Source organism: Heliangelus exortis, chromosome 9 (genome assembly GCF_036169615.1).
Source record: "Heliangelus exortis chromosome 9, bHelExo1.hap1, whole genome shotgun sequence".
In the NCBI taxonomy this organism is placed as follows: Eukaryota; Metazoa; Chordata; class Aves; order Apodiformes; family Trochilidae; genus Heliangelus; species Heliangelus exortis.
The window spans coordinates 15979004-16002808 of NC_092430.1; the positions used below are offsets into that span (position 1 = coordinate 15979004).

At 45.2% G+C, this 23805-nt stretch overlaps 1 protein-coding gene across 9 annotated transcripts in view; it reads right to left on the minus strand.

Moving 5' to 3' along the window:
• LPP (LIM domain containing preferred translocation partner in lipoma) overlaps positions 1–23805 on the minus strand; it is a 333750-nt gene that overhangs the window by 295185 nt on the left and 14760 nt on the right. For 2 of the 9 annotated variants that reach the window (XM_071752336.1, XM_071752331.1), the window contains exons 2-4: positions 15522–15626; positions 11552–11655; positions 6589–6635 (exon numbers count right to left, since the gene is read on the minus strand). The gene's annotated coding sequence lies outside the window, so the exon portion shown is untranslated. Of the gene's footprint in view, positions 1–6588; positions 6636–8753; positions 9773–11551; positions 11656–14889; positions 14940–15521; positions 15627–23805 lie in introns of those variants that run through there. The other 7 variants (XM_071752337.1, XM_071752333.1, XM_071752335.1 and 4 more) reach the window with 6 other exon arrangements.

A 23805-nucleotide genomic window follows, 5' to 3' on the forward strand; every position in this document is an offset into this window, starting at 1 on the left:
GAAACTTCCCAGCCAGCAACTCTGCCAGTGTCACCCTGCTCTATGCATCACTCCATCGACTCATGCTCAAGTGTGTTAAGTACTGCATCACAATTCTGAAGGGTCATCAGTCTGTCCCTCCATCTCCCCATGTGTCCTCTTACAAGCACTGCAGTGCCAGTGAGGGGGTTTCCTCATACCCCTGAGAACCCTTCTGTACACACACCTTCCAAACCAGACTCCAAACTTTTTCCCTTCTTGCTGAGATTGGTCCTAGGAACTGGTGAGAAGATCTTCAGGGCCATTCAGTTCACTCAGGGATGCCTTCATCTGACCTGTGCAAACTCTAGGTATAGTTCCTAACTAGAGGCAGGAACAACAAACTTCTCACACGAACAGAAAAGGATTTGGAAATTCAAAACCAGCAATATCTCCTCAGGGAGCACCTGTAATTACTTCCCAAGAACCCTCCTGGCACTGGAGTTATTGCAGGGAGGGGTGATAGGGGTGGGGGCAAAAGTGGTTCGAGATAGTACAATACATTTTTTCATGAGCATCAAACAGAATCAGCCTTTCAAGCAGAGAACTGCAGCCTTCAGAACCAGGTTGATGTTTAAGCTCTTGATACAGTTATCTACCTAATAATAACCCCAAAAAGCACTCCATGCCTGGCTGCCTGCCAGACCACATGCAGCCTTCTCTGCCCTTTTTTCTTCCTTTCTTTTTTTTTTTTTTTTTATTTTTTATTTTTTTTTATTTTTTAAAACAGTCACACATGGAAATGTTGACTAAGAAATTCAGCTTCTTCCATGAAACAGGCTGAGACTTCTTTTTTTGTTGTTGAGGAAACCACAATTTGGGGACTGAGGAGGGGAAACAGGGGAAAAATTGTGTATTTTGCCTTCACGTGTTCTTTATTTTCTCCTGTGTCAGAAAATGGTGAGAAAGGATCTGACCCACTTGCTGTCAGAGGCTTCAAAGTGATTGTATCAGCTCCACCTGCTTAATGTGCATATTATTCAAGAGTGCAAGGACAATGAGTTGGAGGCAAATCAGCAATGAATGTTTCTTTCTCCAGGAAAAAACACAACACACTTGTGCATGACAAGAGCAGTCCACAATAGTGGGACAGTCTCAAGGTTGGGAGGAGGAAGGAAAGCAGAGAGAGAGGGCTGAATTTATCTGTGTGCTTGTCTGGGGAAAAAAGGATGTATTATAAGGAGACTGCAGTATGCTCAAACTTTTCAGAATTTGCTCCACATTAATTCCAGCACTTGGGAGCAACAAATGAGATCCAGAGACTTGGGGAGAAACATCGTGTCCGTGTCAAGCTTTCAAAGTCTTATAAACTGTAAGGAATTGAACACGGTTCCCTTATACTCTGAGAAGAACAGCCTTTACAGAGCAGGTTGTGAAGTACCACGCTTTGCCATTCCCACCTGTGATGGGGGTTCAAGGAGCTCGGTACATCAGGCTCAGGTACAGTGTAGCCCCCCTGAAGCAGGTTCTGCAGACTATTCCTTATGACTGGGCTACTTGTGAAGGAGGCAGCAAAGTAACAAAGGAGCCTCTAAACAAGCATGCACCCAAAACACTGCAAAGGCACTTAGATTATGTTTTTCAAAGGAAAGGACAAGAGGGAAAGAGGGAAAAGTGTATTTTTGCATGTTTCAGTATAAGCAGAAAGCCCCAGGTCACTACTTTAGATAACCAGGAAGGTGATGGTGGTGCTCACTGCACTCTTAAGCTCAGCGAGGCTTAAAAGAGTGACTGCCCCACAGTCACCACTCAGCACAGCACTCTTGAAATATCCTGATGCCTTTCTTCCATTTTTTTTTCTGGTTTAACATTCATACTACTAGTAAGACCCTGTTAAGTTTTAATGGGCATATCATGCCCCAAAAGATTTTGCCTGTTCTGCCTCCATTTACCCCATTCCTCAGCAATTTTATTCTGACAACTTTACAGGCTTTCCCTAGAATAACCATGCAGGGAGAGCAGCCTGCTCAAGACAGCTCATCCTGCTTACATAGAAGAAAAGCCCTTCTGCAATTTATTCCTGTGTAATTAAGAGTAAATCATACCACCTTGGTATGTTGTCTGAAGCCCTGAGAAATGCCAGTATGTTATGCCTTCCCCTCTCAGCTGCTGTAGAAAGTTAAACCTATATCTACATACATACACAATGTACATGTCATCAAATGACACCACCAAAGCATATTACATCAGGCTTCTGATTCTCATGACCCAAATGGGTGAGTTTTTGTATGAACGTACCACTTTTGCCCTTACACAATCAGAGAGGTGGAAGTAAGCTGGGAATGAGGGAGGGCATCGCCCTTTGCAAACACGGAATAAGCCCAACAGAAAACACCCTTCAGAGACATCCCCCAGCACACCCCGCTGGGGAAGGTGCTTAGAGATGAAAAAGACCCACCAGGAAAGCTCTTCCATAGGAGCTGATATTTCAGCTATTGAAGAAGTTTCTGTTTAAAGAGACATTAATTGCATATACTCAGGAATTTCTCAGTTTGACCACTTAAAAAAACACCCAAAACCACTTAGAGGCTTTTCCTTTTTTCTCTCCCACCTTTATTTGCTCTGTAAACACAGTGGAGTACACCCTGGATCCTGTAACATTCCGTTTCTATGATAGTGGCTTTGAAGCAGAACAGCAGCTACCTAGAAAGCTCACCAGGGTCTGCCAAGCATCCTGGATCCCACCCCTGCCACCACAAATGCAGAATCCCAAATCACCTGACTCCTTACAAGTGCCCCCGAATTCAGACACCTCCCTCACAGGCTTAATTTGTCCCCTAGCAGTAGGGGTTGTTTGTCAAGCACTGTTGCAAGTTTACAAGCAAATGGTGGCAGGTGGAAGATGTTTAATAACCACAAGTAGTTGCAGTCTTCTGAAGAGGCCATTGAGGTCAGCCCAGGGATATTTCTAATCCCATTTGCAGACATGCAGCACTTGGCATGCCAGGTAAGAGCACTGGGTGGGCATCACCTGACAGAAAGAGGCCTGAAGGAGATCATCTTCCTGTGTACCCTCACAATAATGACAAACTGCTACAGGAGGGCTGACCATAAAGGTGACCCTGAAGATCCCACGAAGAATGACAGGACAAAGAGAATAAGGAAACCTGGATCAATTCTTGTCTTGCCACATATGAACATACACATATGTTTATGCATATATATGAATGCTTATATACATCTGTGAAGCTCTGAACAAGTCTCTTAGTCTCCCTCCCTTAATGGTCAGTAAACAGAGGGTAACATCACTGCCCTAAACATACTTTAAAACCTAATGACTCTGTAAACACCTGCAGGCAAAGAGAAACCACAGCATCTCCACCTCCACGCCAACAAACAGAAACAAACTTCAGCAAGGACACACCACTGAAATGTCTCATCAGCCCAAGGGAGTGATCAGTGGCACCAGCCCAAAGGGGCTGCTGGCAGACATCCCATGATACTTTCTATTATGTCCCTTCATATTGCCTTATGCCTTGCACATCCTTTGGCCTCCTTCCCAAAGAGAAAAGCTGGGAGTGACATCTCTCGAGCAGGTCTGCTCCATGCCTCAAGCAGCATGAAATCCCCTGAGAGCAGCCAGGAATCTCTCTCCTCTCCAAATGAAGGTCATCTCCACCATGCTCATCCTCAGCCCACCCAGAAAGTAAGGTCTGAATCAAAACTCAGACACCCTTTTGCTGGCCTGGCTGTGCCACCTACTTAAGTGCACCAAAAGACACTGACACAAGGTCTAGCAAAGCAGCTTATGCAGCATCTCACAAGAGGGGGGTGGGAAAAGGGAGTAATTTTTGGCAATGAAAATGTAATGGAACATTTTGTATCGATCTATTGTGGAATGAGTCATTTTTAGAGTGATTCGCCTTCTCTTCCCGTTGCTTCCCCACACCTAAATTATGGACTGCAAGAAATGAGCCAAGATAATGGGCAATTTCAGATGTTCTAAACTCAGGTTTTTCTCCTGCTGGAACAGCGTGCCGCAGCAGTAGATGGACCAAGCTCCAGAGATGCCCATTTTCCCACACCCCTGGCTACCAAGCAATTGTGTCTAACTAATGGGTAATTAGGAAAGGACTAGAAGGATGGGAGATTACAGGACCAGAAGGAAGATCTGGAAAGCATCAGCAGTGAAAGGAGACCCAAAAAACAGAATGGGGATCAGAAACAAGCCTCCCAAAAGGATAAGCAAGCTGAAGGGGGATCAAATTGGGGAAGGCAAGTGTCTAGGTGAAGCTACTGCTGCTGTTCCATGAGAACTGTGTGACTTTTCCAGTCTGCAGGCAACTGGGTATAAGGAGTATAGAGGCCAAACATAAAAGATAACCACTTCCAAAAAGAATTAAAAAATCAGACAAAGGGAAATAAGAATGATGACAGAAATTTCTTCTTTGACTCCTGCAGTCCTTGAGGATGAAATAAAACCCACAAGGAAAAGCTGTGGAAGTCCCAGGGCCTTTCTTGGGAACTAAAAGATGCATACATAGGAACCAGATTACCAACAGCTCTTCCCAGTTCAATTCCATGGCAATTAGCTCACAGGACCTTTGTGCAAAGATCACTGCTCTTTTACTGGGAAGTGGGTACAGTGCAACATAACCACTGATCCCACCCACATCTCACCAGATGTCACTCAAGTGCATCATGCTGCCCTGGAAAATATACTCAGACCACACACAGCAGTATTAAATATACACACAAACACAAGTCAGTCTCTGATTTGTCATCTAAGACCCTAGAGAACTAATTTGATGGCATTAAGAAGAAAGAACTTATACACTTGCCTATAAAGGTTAGGCAGTAGTGCACACACAGGATTGCACAGCATGTAACCATCCAGCATCCCGCCAGCAACAATTGGGCATTTGAACCCAGCCAAGAGATTTTCTAGCAGTGGGCTTCAGCCAGGACCAGTACTCTCCATTCAGAGAAGAAACTGGTACATCTCATCCTGGCAGATGACTAATCCCAGTAGCTGACTTACACCACAGCTTTCAACACACAACGGAGAGACATTAAGGTCATCTCAACTCTTATCTAGAGCATCCCACAGTCTCCCCTCCCACAGCTGATTTGATGTTCTTTTGTCCCCCTCCTACTTCTCTCACTTTCTACTCTCCTCTTCAACCTTCTTTCCTTTTGGGCTCTCTCACCTCCTTCTATACCAGTTTACACTCCTCTGTCTATCCACTCCTAAACTTTAACCACCTAAACTTTAACGACCCTTCTCATCACCCACAACTTCCACCTCAGAAGTCCTTTTCTTCTAGGAATCCACTTTATCTGGATTTCAATCTCCAGCAACCACCCATGCCCTCCCTTACCTGGCCTTCAAGTCTGTATTTGTCTGCCTGGGATTGCAGAATCTGTAAGACAAGGACTGTCTTCTTCCCCTCTTTAAAGCACAGTCTACATTGACAGAGTTGGTTAATGATAAAGAGCAGTTTTAGCATTTCAAGGTAGTTCAGCATGGGCTCCCTCATTGTTTGCCTTCCCTCCAGCACAAACTAATCTGCCCATAAGACTTCCTTCTTTATCTCTCAGCTAAAAGGCTGTCTCTTAAATTTATCAGCATTCTTCAAAAAATAGTTGGGAAATGGAGGTGGGGAAACAAGGGACCTCTACCAGCCCTGCTCACCCATAAGCTCAAACTTCAAGATGTAAAGGAGTTTGTGGAAGTATCCTGAAGGGAGAACACATCAAGAAGTAACTTGCTGGGATTATTTCAAAACTCAGATGCCTCCTTTCTATTGAGTTTTCAGTGGGTTTCTGGACAAGCAGACACATGAATCTGATTTCTGGGGGAGCAACTATCAATGCTGACACATTGTCTTCTAGCAGTCAAGTGTGTCTCTGCCTTTGGAAAGAGGTTGGAAAAGAGTGAATTGGGCTGGGGTAAAGAAAAAAAATTCATGAAGAAAAGACTACCCACAACACACCAAGAAGTGACTAAAGCTTGAGCTGATGTGTCAAGCAAGCTGGCAGTTGGGCAACAATGCCTGTGCATGATGGGGGATTTGCACAGTAGCACTTCTCAGGGATCAATGTGATAAAATGCTAAACCAAAAAATAAAAAAGAGGGTAAGAGTACTGGCTAGACAATTCAGAGTTGATGCTATCAACTGGTTCCTTATCTCACAAGAACCTGAGTTGTCTGGGGTTCCCTAACACCCAAGTTGCTGGTGTCTGGCCCTCTCCACTCATCCATTGTGTGGACTTTACACTTTGACTTCCCCTACACACCAGCCTCTCATCTACATGGGGGCCTCACCTCAGTCTCTTCAAAACACCAATCTCAAGTGCCCTCCCAGATCTAAGAAATTCTTCACTAGGAGCATGCTCAAAAGCCATGTCCTTCTCTGTCCCTACAGTCTTCACAGCCTCTAGAAGGTTATCTGATGTAGGCTTCTTACACTCATACATCTCTGTGAGAATTAGCTGAGAGCTAACAAAGCACTGTGGGTAACATGAGCATCAGGAAATATAAGTGGTAACACCATTACACTGTGAGAAACCTCATCCAGACCCTTAGGAAAAAAAGCAATTTTTGTTATTGGTTCCATCTGAACTCACCAGCTCTCCTCAGACTCAGCAAACAGGAATGCCTTCAAGTAAATGATCTGGAAGAGAGGCATACAAACCACCCTGTGATTAAAGATGGTCACTGAGTCAGCAATGAAACAGACATAATGAAAATTAAGGACAAAAGTTGAGGACAGGAGATCGGGTAAGAACAAATCAAACAAGCACCCTTTCCTTCACACTGAATGCACTGCTCTGCTTAGCTGCATTTCATGAGACAGATTGATGACCTGGTGCTTAACGCTGCCCCTGGAGACTTGCCCAGAAGTTTTCACATTGCTCAGCACCCTGTGCATAAAAGGGCAGCAGTGGAGACACTCCTGGTGAACTCCCACTGGCCAATCTGTGTGACAGGTATAGCTAAAAAAGCCATTTTTGGAAAACATCGCCTTTTTATAGCTTATCTCAGTGCAGACAGCTGCCTCATGTCTCTAGAAATAGCATGATTTAACAGCCGTACTCACAGGGACAGATTTTAAAGGTTTCATCTTCTAAGAAACAACCTACACATCCAGAAACAAGAGGCCAGATTTGTTTTGATACTGGAACCCCCTTCCATATGCTAAGTGTGCCCACGGATTTGCAAAAACTGTGTGGAAAACGGGATGTTCATTCAGCAACAGAAGACAAGTAACTTGCAATTGCCTTCCTATAGAGTCTGTTCCCAGTGCAATCAGCAGCAATTAGGCTGATATTGCCTTTTGATGAAAGTCACTGGCATTTTATGAGTAAAATAGTAGTAGAAGAGTAAATTAAACAGTGGAAAAAACAAGACTAATAAGTTAAATAAAAATAGCCCGCAGCAACAGCTGATCAGCACCTCACTGTTGTTCCTCACTGGCATAAGCCAGAACCAGATCCCAAACATTGTTAGGATTCATTCAAGGTGATAAAGACAGAGCTGCAGGCTGCGTTCCTGAGTCAGTCCCATGGCTGCAAACTTCAGCTCCATGAGACTGGAGGAGCCTCTCCAGTCACCCAACCTTCATACTTGTGGGTGCAACAGGGATAGTGTTTTTTCCTACCTTCTAGAAAAAATAAGCTTTTTTTTAGCTAAAAAAGACAAAATTCCCATGAATTTAACACTGGAAGAGCTGTTGGTAATGATATAAATGCCTCTGAATGTAATTGGCCCTTGCAAAATTTCTATGGTATCACCTTTATGTTGGACACCAGTTGTCTAAAGCATCTTCCTCATGCTGAGATTTATCTGTTTATTTTTTAAGTGAATTAAGGGGTACTAAAGACAACTACCTGCTGTGAAATGACCGAAATTCCCATGCAAACAACCCATTAGCGGTGTTCAAATGCAATTTAAATTACCAGTTTTTAAAGAGCTCCTCAATTTCATGGAAAGTTTCCAAGGAAAATTACATGCTATGTACTATTAAATTGATTGTTTTCTACTTCTTAGCATCCATTTATTCCCTCCTACTGTCGCTTCCTTAATTTCAAGGGATGATAATGACTTTTCAGGGAGAAAAGGGGAACAGCTAACAGAGTTGGCAAGGGATTTACCTGAAGAACAAGGATGAAGGAGGAACATGGCTGTCAAAAATGGGCAGCTTTACTGGAACTCATCCCTGTGATATTTTCACAGTAGGGGTGTGAGACACCACAGCTCAACTTCTCTCCTCCCCACCACAGGCAGCCAGACTTCCTAAACCTGATGTTTCTTGAAAACATGGTCATCCTCACCATGCCAAGCAATGAGCACAGTTAACTATTAGAAGACAATGGTAAATCAACAAGAGCAACTTGTTTCCTTCTCCAGGGCATGGTACTTGAACACGTATGCTCGCTGGAGACAAACAAGTTTTTCTCATTTGAAAGATCTCATCCCAAATGCAAATACCTAGTTCACAGGGGCACAAAGATGACTGAAGAACTAGGCTTCAAGTGAGACCTCCTGCTGCTTGCAACAGCTGTTACACAGGAATGTGTATTATAAAGTTAATAACAACAGACATTTCCTAAAAGCCTACACTCTGCTAAAATCCTAGGAAGGAGCAGCAGCGCGATCAGGTATGGTGCCATCTGGAAACGTCTGAAGTAACAATACGTGTTGGGATCATGTCACGCACCAGCAACATGTATCGGCTTCATGAATGACTTGATATGACTTGGTTTACCTTTGAGCAAATGATACAGAAATATTTAGTGCTCAGAAAAGTACAATTTTATTAGAGTAAGAGAGATGGGTTTCACAATACCAGTCAGCCCGAGGCTGCAAAGCACCTGCCTGTCTGCAAGAGCTGAGCATGAACATGGAATTTGGAGATTTGCACCTTTTCCAAATCTGCCATACGGTGCCTCAGTTTCTACACCCACGTATCAGGACAACACAGCTCCCCTCAGCCTGCGGGCATGATTTAATGCTTAAGGGCTCTGAAACCTTTGCCTATAGAAATGCACAGTAGTAGATCATCTCTCCTTCACCCCTCCCATGCCCTCATGTGCTAGCTACATGCTGTGCCAGGCACACACTGAGCCTTTAGTGCACACTAAATCCCCTGACAGCACCCAAGTCACACAGTGATGGTGTCATCATTCCACCACCTTATGTGCAGTGCCAGTCCTGGATTGATCAGTGTAACAGCGGGGACAAAGGACGGCTGCAAACCAGTCTTCCTTACATAGGAGCTAAAGCAAATCCTCTGCATTTAATACATCATTAGAAGTGACTGAGAGAAGCTTAAGAAAGGCAGGCATAGAACTCTCTGATCACACTCGTATCTAGCAGCCTAGAAGGCTTCTCAAAGCCAAGTGCTTACAGGGTGCTGGGCTGGAGGAAGATAAATCTTTAGACAGCTGTATTAATTTACAGGTCAGCCCTTAATGGCTCTGTTGGTGGAGTAGAAGAAAATCCTCCATGGGTCCTGGTTAGTATCAGTGATCACTGGATCTGCCCAGGTCCTGGAGAAATACCAGATGGAGAGCCCTGGGCAGACACACGGGGAGCTCATCCTTTAGAGTCCATCCAGCTCTCGTCACATCCTTGCAGCGATGAGATGTTGCAGAGGGAAGGATCAGCATGTGAAGATTAACAGCCCCAACGTGCTTCCTGTAGTGTGCCAGAGCCTCACTGCTCGAAGCCCCAGGTTGTGGCACCCAGGCACTGCTCATCCTTGTCTTCCAACAATCAGCTTGTTCTGGCAAGCGGAAAAGGGGGGAACTGCGAGGGGAACAGAACATCACCATTTCCAGTCCTGCCATGCCGTCCCCAGAACACCAAGCTCAGCCACAAGTAGCTGGTAAAGCCTGGACACGCCACATTCAAGTGCCACCAGAAGCAGGGGCTGATCCAGGGCATGACCAAGTGAGGGAAGCTCTGCAAAGGGGGGAGGCATCACAAATTGCATGGAGCCACATGTGCAAAGGCAACACATAGCACACGAGGAGCGACACAGACTGCCAGCTCACTGCCCTCCTGGCTTTGCACCACCACACACAAGAGAGGATTGGTGGCTCCTTTGGTGAGTCACTAGGCAGAGGCTTCACAAGCTGCACCAGCTCCATACACCTCCCTGGCACCCTGTATTCCAACCCATCACCTACACTGTCCATTCATGCTGTACACTCTTTAGCACAGCTGTTCTTTACTTTACACCAGTATCAAGGCCATACAAGCGGGACCCTGACCCCAAGGAGTTGCAGTAATCCCAACAGGTTGCTGAAACAAGGATTAAAATGCAGCTAAAGTCTGCAAACTCCCCATATATCTGTAGGAACAGGTTCCAGCAGTCCCTTCATAGCCTCCTGGGGCTGAGTGCTTTCCAGCTCACCTCCCATCCTCCTGCAAACTAAGCCAAGTATCTTTCCCTGCCCAGAACAATCCAAGACAGTTCTCTCAAGAACCTGCAGCAAGCCCACAGCCCTGAAAAAGCAAACCTCACACAGAGTATTAATCACTATTTAAAGGGACAAAAGACAATCAAGTAAGGTCTTAAATTTAAAACAGGAAATGTATAACAACTGGCTTGAATCAGCCTAAAAATACCAGTTAGCTGAGAGGATACAGATATCACTAACCAGCAGTACAAAATATGAAGAACGTTTCACCAACACCCCTTCCCAAGCAAAAGGACAAAGTGCAGTGCTTTCTGTCCGAGGCACAGGACCAGCTGCTATACAACCCCTGGAGGAGCAGTAAAAGCACTCTATGTGGGTTACATGCTCCAAATGACAAGAGGAATGTGGGATGGTGGATCTCTGCTCCAGATTTGCCAGCATGGTTTTAGCTGCCATGAATAAAACAGGAAGCAGAGCATCTCCCAGGTTCCCCCCTTGCCCCTGATTGTCTGGATGAACTATAGCTTCCTTTCAGGAAAGAGAAGGGAAGAGTGAGGGACCCAAAAAGATGGTGGGGTGAAAAAAAAAAAAAAAAGAGCAGCCATCTGCAATACCAGACAGATTAAAAACTTCACACTTAGGAAATGTAAAGAATACCAGGAAAAAATAGACACTGAACCTTCATCCAGTTACAGCCCTCTAAACTTCTTCAAGTCCCTAACAAAACAGAGTTAAACTTTAACATTTGAGAGAAATATCCTCATATGTTATGAACCCTTTTTAATACGTACTCTTGCTTAGGAGACAGAAACCATACTTAGGCTGTATTTTACTCACTGACCACATGGATATATTCTCACTTAACTCTACAGTGCTCTGCTGCCTTGCTGCATTAACCAGTGAAGCTAAAAGGAGAAGTGTGAGTGAAAGAGAGCTGCCTTACATTATCTTTATATCTAGGCCTGAAGAAACATTTTGCCTTTGAGACCAATCCACTAAGCCAACTTTCCCTGATACAGAAGGTTTCATTGGGTCCCTTGCTGTTGACTGGAGATCCACATGCCTGCCTCCACAAGCAACACACACACTTTGATGCAATCCATCCAACTAAACAAAACAAAAAATCCCAAGTTGCTTGCTAAAGCAGTAATGATGCACTTACCAGCATCCAGACAAGCTCCTTTGCTAACAGGCTTCCCTCTCGAGCAGATCAAATTTGGAACAAGGTCCAGGAGCAAGAGAGAACTGAAAACTGACCACAACAAGCTTCCAAAACAAGAAAGGGGGGGGAATAAAAAAAAATCCTTACTACAGGAATTCAAGTCCTGTTTCCACCAGACCCTGAGTCACCTCCCCTCCCTTGCCATAGATCAGAGCAATGGGTAAACATTTCCAAATATGGAGATCAAAACTCCAAAGGATGTCAAAAGAGAAAAAAAAAAAATCACCCTTCTCTCCCTGGCTTTGGCATGGGGATGACTTGCCCCTCTGGAGCCCTAGCTGAACACATTGCTGTTGCTGATCCACACACAACCAGAGCACAGGGCCACACATTGCTCTCTTGAGTCAGGGCCGTGCTTTGGAGGCTCCCGGATCATTGGTGACACTGCATCTCTGTCCCCTCCCAGGGATGCACAGGAAGATGCAATGAGGGCCACTTCAGGAGCCATCTCCCCTCAACCTCTTATCCCTCAACTCACCAGCAGAAAACCTCCCAGAACTAATTTTTGGAGGGCTCTTTGAGGGCAAACAGGCAAAGTCAGGCTATGTTTATATTGACACCAGACTGGTGCCAGAGAAAGGAAAGCTCAGTCATCAGTCCTATTCGAGAGGCTCTGCTGCATGGTCCCTGCTCACCCGGGGCAGGGAAAGATTTCCTGGCTAGGGCATCTAGCTGGCAATTTGCAAAAAGCATGCATTTGATTTTGGTTTACAACAAAAACCAAAACTAAAGCATAATCAATAAACACTGTTCTGTGAAAAAAAAACAAACATGCTGCTTGGACAAGGCAGGATCTCCCCAGGATGGCAGCACCCCTTGACCCCTGCTGGGTCACACTGCAGCATCCTGTGGCACAGTCCTGTGGCAGGTGGTTACAGGGGAGCACCCAGCCTCTCCCACTGAGAGGGCAATGCTTGAGCCTATACAGCAAATTTAGGAGGCCGAACAGGTATGGTTAGAGGGCACAACTGTCCCTGTAGAGTCTGCCTGCACACGGGAGCAATATACCTGTGCTACTGCTCCTCTATGCACTATGACCTGCAGGCAGCAGGGAGGTGAAAACATTTGCCAGCATGGGACAACAGACTCCTGGCAGCAGCAGCCACGGGCTCCAGGAACAGCCTCCCAGGAATGTGCAAATCAGGACGTTTTCAAGTGGAACAGGCTGCCCAGGCAGTCCAACCAGACCAGAGTGATTCCCCAGCACCACCCACAAAATGCTATTGAATTTATAGGAAAGGAATTCCAGAGCAGACTCTGCCCATGTATGGCCAAAACAAACTGTAATGCAGTGACATTACATCTGGCTTTCACTGGTACTGAAGCACAGGCTTCAAGGACGAGCTGAAACCCTGCCATGAGAGAGCCTGTACAATTATCTCCAGTAACAAGGCAGAGGTCAGGGGCCCACAGCAGCACAAGCTCAGCCACTCAACATCCCAGGTGACAGAAAACATGTAAACCTTTGCATTAGAAGGGAACAAAGCTTTCTGCCTTTTAGAATAAGAACTGCATTTAACCTAGTGATCTGTCACGACCACTGCAAAAAATAAACCTTGCCAGGCAGCACCAGCACATGGACACCATACTGGTAGTCCTATAGGCAGCTTCAAAGACCCAATCATCCAAGTGTCACTTAGTGATACACCAGAACTATGTCAATGCAGTGCAAGCTGGGACTAGGTCTCAGTGGGCAGATAATCAATTATTTTTCTAAAAACCCACTAAAACCTTACCCAGAGTTATACACCCCATCTGGCAGTTAGGTCTCCATGGATTTTCTATGGTGAGAAATGGGAGACATTCTGAGCATTGTAGTGACCATGGGTAGAAGATGCTTCAAAACCAACATAAGAGTAAGGTAGGTGCAAGCTTTACAAACTCTGAATCAATTTGCCAGCCCCTGGAAGAAGACAATTCTCAAGTTATTGTTTTTACAAGGACAGATAGCAGGATGAAATAGGGAATAATGTAAGCCAAGGAAGAGAACTAGGGAATCATGTAAGTGAAGGAAGAGAACAGAAGCACAGAGGGGGAACACCTGGAATAGCAGAAACCACATCCCAGATCTGAACCAGCCCTTACTGCTCTGGGGTCCCCCAGCATGAACAGATCAAGGTTCTCCTGAACATTTAAATGCCACTGACTTGCCTGCCCTGCCAACAAGGGAAATATTAGCTGTGTCAGCTTGAGAGGCAAAGGGCTTACTGAGCTGGAGAGGAATGCAGGATGCAGTGGCACAGCAGTTGGACAGGGAAACGAAACCCAGAGGAACACAGGCTGCTTGTGCTGCCTCTGCCTTTGTGCAGGAGTCAGGCAGAGAAAATTTTATGGCTCCTGGGGTTGAAACCTGCCACTAATGGCTTCATGACCTTAGAGGGACTCCTGTGCCAGAAACTAATATAAGTAGTTAGAGGGGCTAGGAGCTCAGGGGCCTAAGCACATGAGGACACGCTAGTTTCCAGCTCCTGGCAGACAGCCCAGGGCTGCTTTTCAATAAGCACAAGTTGTACCCATCGGACCGAGAACAAGCATGCATCTCCTTTGAGCCATATTTGCTGCGGGGGAGACCCACAATGCAGATATACCCCCATCTTCATCTTCCCCAGGACAGTACTAGGATCTCCCACCAGTTTCCCAGCTGAAATGGCATTATACACTTTCCCTTTCTACTGTCCCCATTTCAGACAGTGGTACTTAAGCATGAGCTGGCATCTGCTTTAGAGCTCCTTCCATCCCAAGTGACACAGAGGAGACAAATGAGAGGGATGGACACATTCATGTCCAACCACTGCCTAACCAGGAGCTCCCTGCTACATGGAGCCCCAAAAGCCTGGGGGCCTGGGAATAAAATCAAGTCCATTGGGTCAGGTATGCCTAATTTCATTTAGATTACATGACATAACCAGGGCCACTCAGAATATTTGATTGATTAAAAAACAAACAAAAAAACACCAAAGGGGCAGAGAGCACAGCTGGCATGACAAAGGTAACAAAGGGCAGCATTACAGGCAGGCAAATGCAGAGAAATGCCAAAATGCAGACAGCAAGGACCTGGGATGCTCATACGCATACATGCACAACTACAGACACAAACCCCTCCTCCCCCAACGTGCACAAAAGCAGACTTGGGACTTGCAAGCTGAAGTCCTGTGCAACCAAAAGTTAGCACAAATGTTCATGACAGCTTCACTTTGCAGGCAAAGGCAAAAACTGGGTACAGAGGAATAAATATAGAAATAAGCCAGGCAGGCTAAGCAGGTGCTGGCTTGTAAAACCTTGGCCAGAAAGGCTCCCCGGGAGGTTGAATCTGGTAGTTTTGCAACAGCTCCACAGAGAGATAGAAGAGACAGAAAAAGAAAAAAAGAGAACATGAATGCATATGCATTCTTTTATTGCCATATATAGTATATGCAGACATTTGGTATATACACCCCCAAGCTCTTATATGCCACCATATAGTGTATATACTATATATGCATTGAGCATTTTTGTTTCCATGTGCCTAGATTTGTACAGCATATGTGTGTATATATATCTGTACACACGTGCATTTCTTGTGCATGCATTTGTCATTTCCCCCCACATGACCTATCCCTGCATGCTGTCACACAACACACTGCTCAATACAGCATGTCTAAAGTCTCAGTGCTGTGGTTTAGGTTGAATTCTGAATGCTCTTCATAGCTTCTTGCTGCTGAGCCCTTCCCCACCAAAGTTTCTGGATGCAAGAACCACCAGGGAACCACCACTTTGTCTCGTATTTTCCAGTGATCCCACCCCTCTCACACACACTGCGTTAGGAGAGGACTGGGTTTTTTTCAGAGCCATGAACAGAGTGCCAATGTCAGTAGAGCCCAAGATCCTTCTGAGAAGTTGTCCCTCATGTCTGTGAAATGTGTTTACATACCAGTTCTCACGCTGCACGACCTTGCTGGTGGGACAAACTCAATGGGGCCTTTTCAAGACACGCAGGGCTCTGTTAGAGTCACAGCTTTGGGTACCTTTCCCAGTCCTGTGAAGAAAAAGATACCCATGTGATACATGCTGGATGGGCCTTCTGACATCTCATCTCCAAAACTTGCAGCTTAACCCACACAGCTTCTGGGAAATGCAGTATTTTCCTTCCCAACTTTCTTAGGCAGAAGCCTCCATACTCCTGGACTCTTTTCAGCACCCCTTAAAAGCAAGCATCACCATCATGAACTGGGCCATTTACCAGCACTGGCTGTCAGCTGCCACAGCTTGGCCAACAGCTTGCACCTCCTCAAGCCACAGCTCCTTTACTGCCCCCAATATCCCTAAGAAGGGGGAAGGAAAAGGAGATGTAAAATAAGGCATAAAAAAAGAGAACAAAGTGAATCCATAACTCATCCTTGTGACTTTTGTCATGACAAGGAGCTGGAAGGCATCATTTAATTCAGTTTGATGTTCACAGAGCTTTCACTACCATGAGCAGAGCCACACCACCATCCAGTACACCCTATCCTTCACCTCAGCATACCCTTGTCTCTGAGAAGCTTTACCCAGTTCCCACCAGAGACTCTCTCACACTTCCCTATAGCTTGACCCTTCCTTGAAGTGATCAACTTGGTGCCATTTTTCCCCTCTGCAGAAGAAGAAGGGAGAGCAGAGGGGACAGCCAAGCTACACAACTACCCTCTCACATGTGGCATCCCAGGACACATTGCTGGGTGCATCCCCCAGAGACAGGCAGCATCTAAATGCACACTCCTTCCTGCCCACAGCTGGCATCCCATCACAGCCACATCCTGGTCACCCTGACAGCCCTATCTCTGCTCATGATAAGCACAGGCTTGCCTTGTCATCACTGCTCAGCAGCAAAAGTTACTGCTATTTGCAGGAATATTCATGTTTGTTGTGCATGTGCTGATTACAAGGCTGCATGTGAACCCACAAGTCCACAACCTAGATGCAGCAAAATGCAAGAGTGCTGGTGTCACACAGTCCTGGTCCCTTCTCCTTGCCACCCAGCAGGATGGATTCCTGCTCCTGCCAGCACCCTGTGTCCCCTGTGTGATGCTTGATGCTACAACAGCAAGGAGAGTGCCTCTCCAAAGAGGTGGTAGTTCTTCATTACATCAACACCACAGGAGTGTGTTGAGGTGCACACCCTGACCCAGGAGGTGATTCCCAGCTCAGTTCCAGTCCTTGCAGTGGCATCCATCCCAGGCATTCTCCACAGGGATGGGCAGAGAAGGTATAGAAGTCCCCAGGACCCTTGGCACTCCCCTGAGGTGTGATGAGGACAAATTCAAGCAGAGTCCACAGTGGCCTCCTTCTACTCACTGCAGGCTTGGGATGAAGATGAGTAACTGCAAGGTTTTATTGCTGGTGCCCTCAGCCAAATAGCAGTTTCTCTCCATCCATCAAGAAGGAGACAAGTACAAGCAAATATTATGGTTGTGCATGTTTACTCTTCATTTTAAAATGATGTAGAGTTACATAAAATTTAGGTCCTTCCCACAGGCTCTTGGCAAAATGCCCTTTAGTCTTATCTGCAAGAAGACAAGAACATTCCCCTCTGATTCCAACATCATTTAAATTCAACCCACAACAGAACCTCTGGGAGCTCCAGGTAAGACAGTATTTCTTAGGACCCCACCTGTGTTTAAAAGATCTTGGCTGAGGCTTGTCATTCACCAGGTTTAACTCAAGAAATGTTTACAAGATCAGTTACAAGACCCAGTAGACTTGGCTGGTTGAACAGCATCTGCCTGGCCTTATTGTTCACACTGGCTGTTCCTGTCACCTTGTGATGAGGGTTCCTGCAGCAAGGTGAGTGGGATACCATGTGCTCTCCCCAAATCACCCAGCTGAAACCTGCTGTGAAAACACCCTCCCCAGCAGCAAGGGGGGCACAGCATGGCCCCAGAGAGGCAGCAACCCACTGATGCCCAGGCACACAATCCCTCCTGGCCACACATCCACAGCTGGGCAGAACAGCAACAGCCTAACGAGCCACAGCAATATCTACCTGAGAAGGTCTGTCAGACTTCTCCATTTGTGATCCAATTTCTTTAGCAGAAAGCTAAAAAAGTAAGTCTGGGCTTTTGAGGACAGATGCAGATGCAGAGGACAGACAGACCCAATGTACCAGAAGAGTTGCCTATCTGCTGTATCACAAGCCATCAAACCATGATGCTACCACCAAATCAGAACTCTTCAACACAGGACCTCAACAAGCACTTCTCATCAGGGAGCACTTTGAGACTTGAGGCCCTCAAACTCCAAGGTCAGCAGAGTTCCTCTTCCCAAAGTCCCTCTCCCCAATTGCCAGTACCTATCCCTCAGCAGGAAGCACCTCCAAGAGCCTTGCCCACAGAGGCTTCGCAAAGCAATGCCTTAACCATGTCAACTCTGCTGGAGATGCAGTCAAGAGATACACATCTTGAGAGACAACAAGTTCCAAGAAAGGATTTGCCCCTTGCAGTCATGCTTGTTCCCACTTTAGCTCAGGTGGGGAAAGACGAATGACTGCACACTGATTCGAGCCCAAGTCTTTCCTCCACTGAAGTCCCCAGAGAAATGCATGCAAAGATATCCCTAAGGAGCCATCTCTACATCCCCCAAACAACCTTCACAGGGACTATGCAGGTGCTTTTTACAACAGAAATAGTAACAAGCAGGCTTTTAGCTCTACAAAACTGAGGTCCTCTTAGTTCAGAGCCACCACAACAGATGCTCAGTGATCTGTGCACAGCTAATTCTGATTTTCATCTTGCAACAAGAAATCCCAGCTTTCTATCACAGGCAGAGATAACAGCAGGAAACACTCTTTGGTAAGACAGCTTTACACTGTCAAACTCCCATTTGGTGTAACTCTGTTCGACTCTTTTGCCTCTAGATCACCAGCTATAGCAGCCAAGACTTCAGGGCCTGTATACACCTACTCATGCACATCTGCATCTTTATTTTTAAGCTTAGCACAATACAGACAACTTATTTTAATGCCCAGATTCACCAGGGAATTAATAATTTCAAAGCAATTTAAAGCAAACTCCCAAATACCAGTAGTAAACTCTCATAGTCAAAGCCTTAACTAGAGTCTGGGAACATACTACTAGAACACAAATTTATCAAAAGAACACATCTTTCACAGAAGAGTCTCTTTGTTTTTTTCTAACTAGCTAAAGGTAGAGGTCATAAAAGGTCAAAAATGTGATTAGTAGTCTAAAAAAAGCCATTTCAAAATAAAAGAAAAATAAAATGAAAAGCTGAGATTTACAAGCTCTAAAATCCACAAAGATGTGATGATCAGAAATGGTCTGATAAAACTGACACTGTCTCATTGACAGTAAGAATCAACATTTCTCAAGGAAAAGAAAGAAACAGAAATTTAACACGATTATAGAAAGCAAGGTTTCCTGCTTGCAGATTTAAATCTAAAAACAGTAGTTTACAATGTCTGAATTTAAACATCACTCACTGTTACGTTTTGAGTTTTCTTATATTGTTCAGATTTTTCAGAAATGGACATTTTTAAAACCTCTGCAAGAATTCCAAGTTTCTTAGAAAGACAGCCAGTGCATTCAGAAGAATAGGTGCCTATACCATAATTTTTAGTGGTCACTTAGATACTGAAGTAACCAAACTCCCCAAACCATTTAAAAGAAAATCTTACCTGTGAAAATAATTTCAGCAAGTGCTAATTACACTTCTCACATAACAGCATCTGTCTTTCTGACTGTTTAAAAGTTGCATTCTCTTTTAAATCTACTTCACACTTGAAAGCGCTACCAATATTCAGAGCTTAATTATTTTGCTTTAATGTTTACTTTTTTTACATTTGTATGGCTGTACTTGTAGAAGCCCAAGCATGAGCAACAGTTAAACTGGGATAAAGCACCCTCGTGTTGGGATCCTTCATTCCCATGTGGAGCAGATGGCTCAGCCTGACTGCCACAAGTGGGGCACCAAGTGGTGTCATCTTAACCATTCCAGTCATCAATTTTTAAGCGCAGACAAACTCCCAGCAAGTCAGCCATCAGCAAACCTGACATGGGTCCCCTTGTGTATAATTGGCAGCTGCACATACAGGTCCCCAGATGACAACCCTATTCCATTTGACCTTTTCATTTTAAATGAAAAACTTAAAAGTCTGCCCTGCTCTGACATACGTATTTTTATGTCTTTTCCATAATGTGCCAAATTTGTTATTTGCTTGCCAAAGTCCCCAAACTCAGAAATCTCACATTATCTCCTCTGCTGTGGGAGATCAGCTGGTTCTGGCCGCTGCCAGTGCCACGGGAGCCATCTGAGGTCTCCACATCCTAACACACTGGAAAATCAGAGCCTTTATATGCAAACCTCGACTCTAAGTCTAATTCCAGCTTAAAATTCAGCTTATGTGTATTGGTAGCTTTACATCTGAACACAACCGCCCAGGGACATGGACTGATCTTGCTATCCCTGGACACTGATGCCTGCAGGATATGACCCTGACTAACAGCTTTCTGTTTGCATCTATACTTCCCAGGTTTCCTTTATCAAAATTCAACTGCTTGATTCAACAGTAAACTGCTGAAGTTATCTAATAAAAAGATCACACAAAACAACAAATGCTGGAGAGACGTTTGCTCTGCTCTGCTGCCAGCAGCAGCACCTGCTCAGTCTTCGATACAAACAGCCACAGCTAACACACCCCACTGCTGCCTTTTGGAAGGCCAGATCCTGTCCTGGTGCAAAGCAGCAACTCTGCAAGGAAGCACACACCCCTCCTTTATCACACCCCTACTCAGCACAGAGCTGCTTTTAAATCTGCCACAACCCCATGTGTCAAAATTGGCCATAATGGGACTTGTCACTTCTGAACTCCTGGTCCAGCCATCACACTACAGGAAGGCTGATGCTGGCCACAGCATGGACCATCAGCTCTGATGGCAAAAATTAGCTCCCATAAAAGACTAAAATCCCTGACAGCTCCTGCATGGTGCAGAGCCTGATGTTAAAGCACTGCCTCACGGGAGCCCTGGGCTCCTGCAGCAATGGCAGACCTGGCTCCTAGGACAGGGGACTTGTTTTTATTTTTGCTATTACACTAGATTTTCGAGTTTGTCCCAGCTTTCATAAACTGAGATGAAAACAAGAGGGGGAAAAAAATGAGCAGGAGAATAGAAGGAAGAAGGAGAGACCACTCCAGTGGCATGGCAGTGCCAAAGGGACGGGATTCAGCTTGCACTGAGGTGATGGCATCCAGGTTTCCCAGATGAAGACTGCTGAATCATAAAAAAACCAACCAACCAACCAACCAAGCAAACAAACAAAAAAAACAGAAAAGAAAAAACAAAGTAACAAACAAAAAAACAACAACAAAAAAAGCCAAGTAAACAAAAAACCACTTTCCATCAACATCTGAGGCAGAGCAGTTTTCAGCAGTGGCCAAGAAAACATCAAGACAGTCCCACCTACAGCACCCCCGCAGCCAGGAGACACCCCACTGGCTCTCAAAGCTGGAGTCACTGGGCAACAGCTGGGGACCAACCCATGAACAGGACCAGCCACATCACACCCATTTCTTTAAATACACAAAGATGGATAGAAAAGAAGAGTGGCTAAGGAACAAAAGTCATCAGCACATCTATGCCAGGTCCCATGCTGGAGCAACTTTTCAGCAGCTTCCCATCACTGCCAGCATCACTGCCTGCAATTTACGTGTCTGTAATCAACACCAGGATTGGATCCTGCATTTTCAAGCACAGACTACCAGCCTCATGCTATTCACACTCAGTCTACTGGAAGTGGAAGATTTTCAGAACAGCCTCATTGATTTTTGTTTGTTTGTTTGTGGTTTTCGTTTATTTTGTTTCTTCTTCTTTCCCCTTCCTGACATTTGCTGTCTGTATTTCACCAAGCCTGGCTGAAGAGATCTCAAGCAAGAGGGGGGCAGTTTCACTTTCTCACTTGAATGCACCCCATCTTCTTGATCAAAGAAGGTTAATGACTTCCCTTTCAAGTTCTCATGAAGTATCAGAGCCCCACAGAGCCCAAGTTTCAAATAATGGATAATGTTTTACAATTCTGAACAAAAAAAGTCATTTTCCCCCCACCCCCTGAGGAACAGCCATCTTCACCAGACAGCACTGGCAGAACACTTCCCTAACATGCTTCCTGCATCTTAAGATGCTTGGTCAAGAAACAGACCAACAGTGACCAAGAGCACAAAGGAGCAGAGAAGTGCTGTGCCCCAAGGCACAGGGGTCAGGAAGGCACCTGCCTCTCCCTACACCCAGCCCAGGGTCTTCAACAGCCCACCTTTAGGTTGAAATTTCCTAGGACAGAGATGGCCTTTTTGCGCAAGTTTGTTCAAGTTTAAGGGCTTAATAATGAAGTTCTATTATAAAGGACTATGCTCTTTTAACCATTTTGGTTTTAAATGACCAAAATTTAAAGGCAAAGATCACCCTCTCCAAGGTTTGCTTGGCTATCACCACAACAAATCCGTTGGCACTGTGGCAGGCTCTCTTATCACTTTTAACTCGATTTGTAAATGAAACTTAAAATTTAAAAACTATGTGACTACACAGCCTTTGTGTTCCATGCTTCTTTTTTATCCAGTTTTGGCCAGACCATTTGAAAATGGGAACAAATACCTGGCAACTAACTGGATTGCCCACTCCTGTGCCTACTCTGTCAGTCTTAGTACTTTTGAAAGTGTTATAATCCATTATTATGTTTTTAAAAAGCCCAACCAGCCAGTAAATCTCTCTGGTTTAGAAATGGTCTTGTCCCCTCCATCCCCTCATCTCCAAAGATGACCAAGCATTAGCTATCTTTCATTTTTATACCTTAATAGCAAACTGCGCCAGCCTTGGAACAAATACCTTCAGTCATATGAGCAACAAAGAGCCTCAAACACCTGTATTAAAAAAATATAAATAAAATAGGCAGAAAAAAATTTCTCTCAGTAGCTGCTTCTCCTTCAAAACAGCTGGACTGAGAGGACAAGGAATTACATTCCTTCAAAGCCAGGCAGACACCTGGTTAACATGGAATTCAGCATAGACTGGAGCAGCCTCACCACCACTGTCCATTTTTCATTAAAGCATTTTTGTTTTAAGCAAATGCTGTTACCATCACAAATAGAAAAATAAAAAAAACCTAAGCATACTTTCCTTTACAAAACAAGAACTGAGTTGCAAGCTGACACTTCCTGCAGAAAACTCTTTTGAGAAAGGAGACCATTTAAAATAAATGCAGATAAAATATTCTGGAGTGATTCTGATGAGCTCCAATAACTGCTCTTACTACTTTTCAAAAGTAGGAGGACGACAAATGCCTGTGGATATGTCCACTTGCTGAACAAGAAAGTGCCATTACTTTCATCATAGATGCTGACTGAGACATACCAAAAATACATTTAAAAGCTGGGATAGTTCCTAAATTACCCCAACTTCAGCTGGAAGCCAGGCTTCTCACTGAATTTGGCCCTTATCACAAAAGGCATTTTAAAAAAAGAAGAAAAAAAAAAAAAAGCTGAGGCAGTGTTTCAGGCCATCCTTAATGCTTTTCCTCCCTGTGACAGGGAAACCGCTCTGCCACCTCAGAGCCCCTGCTCCCAGGCTGGGATGGAGAGAGATGATGGTGAGGGTGCCCCATGCCACCACATGCATGCTGTCACCTTCACCCAGAGCCACCAGACCTTCACCACAGACTAAGCTGTTGTCCATCCTCTCCCCCAGAGGACACTGGGAGATCATTGCCAACACCCCTGGGGTGTGCAAGGCTCAACCTGGCACTAATAAGTAGAAAAAAGGGTTCAGAGAAGTCTCCACAGCACACTCAGCAGCACTGCAAGGGGAAGGAAAGGTGATCTCAATCCCCTGGCTGGGCAGGACCCCCCTGCACACTCCATCCTGCAGTGTAGATGTCAAATGTCCATCTATCTCAGCACAACAACCTGAGAATATGCTTGCAGGACTATACACAGCTCCAGGCACTTCCCCTGCATGTCAGGGAGGGACTTTTTCCTCCCTGAGGTGAGGGTGAAGGGGACAGGGGACACAAGAACACATGCTGTTTGCCAGGCACTGGACCCCGTATGTGCTCCCATCCTCCCAGCTGCAGCTTGGGCTTCAGTGAAGGGAAAACAGCAGAACTTAGACATTTCTCCATCACCATGAAGGAGCTGTACAGACTTCCACAGGAATTCTGTGGATTATTTTCCCCTCAAA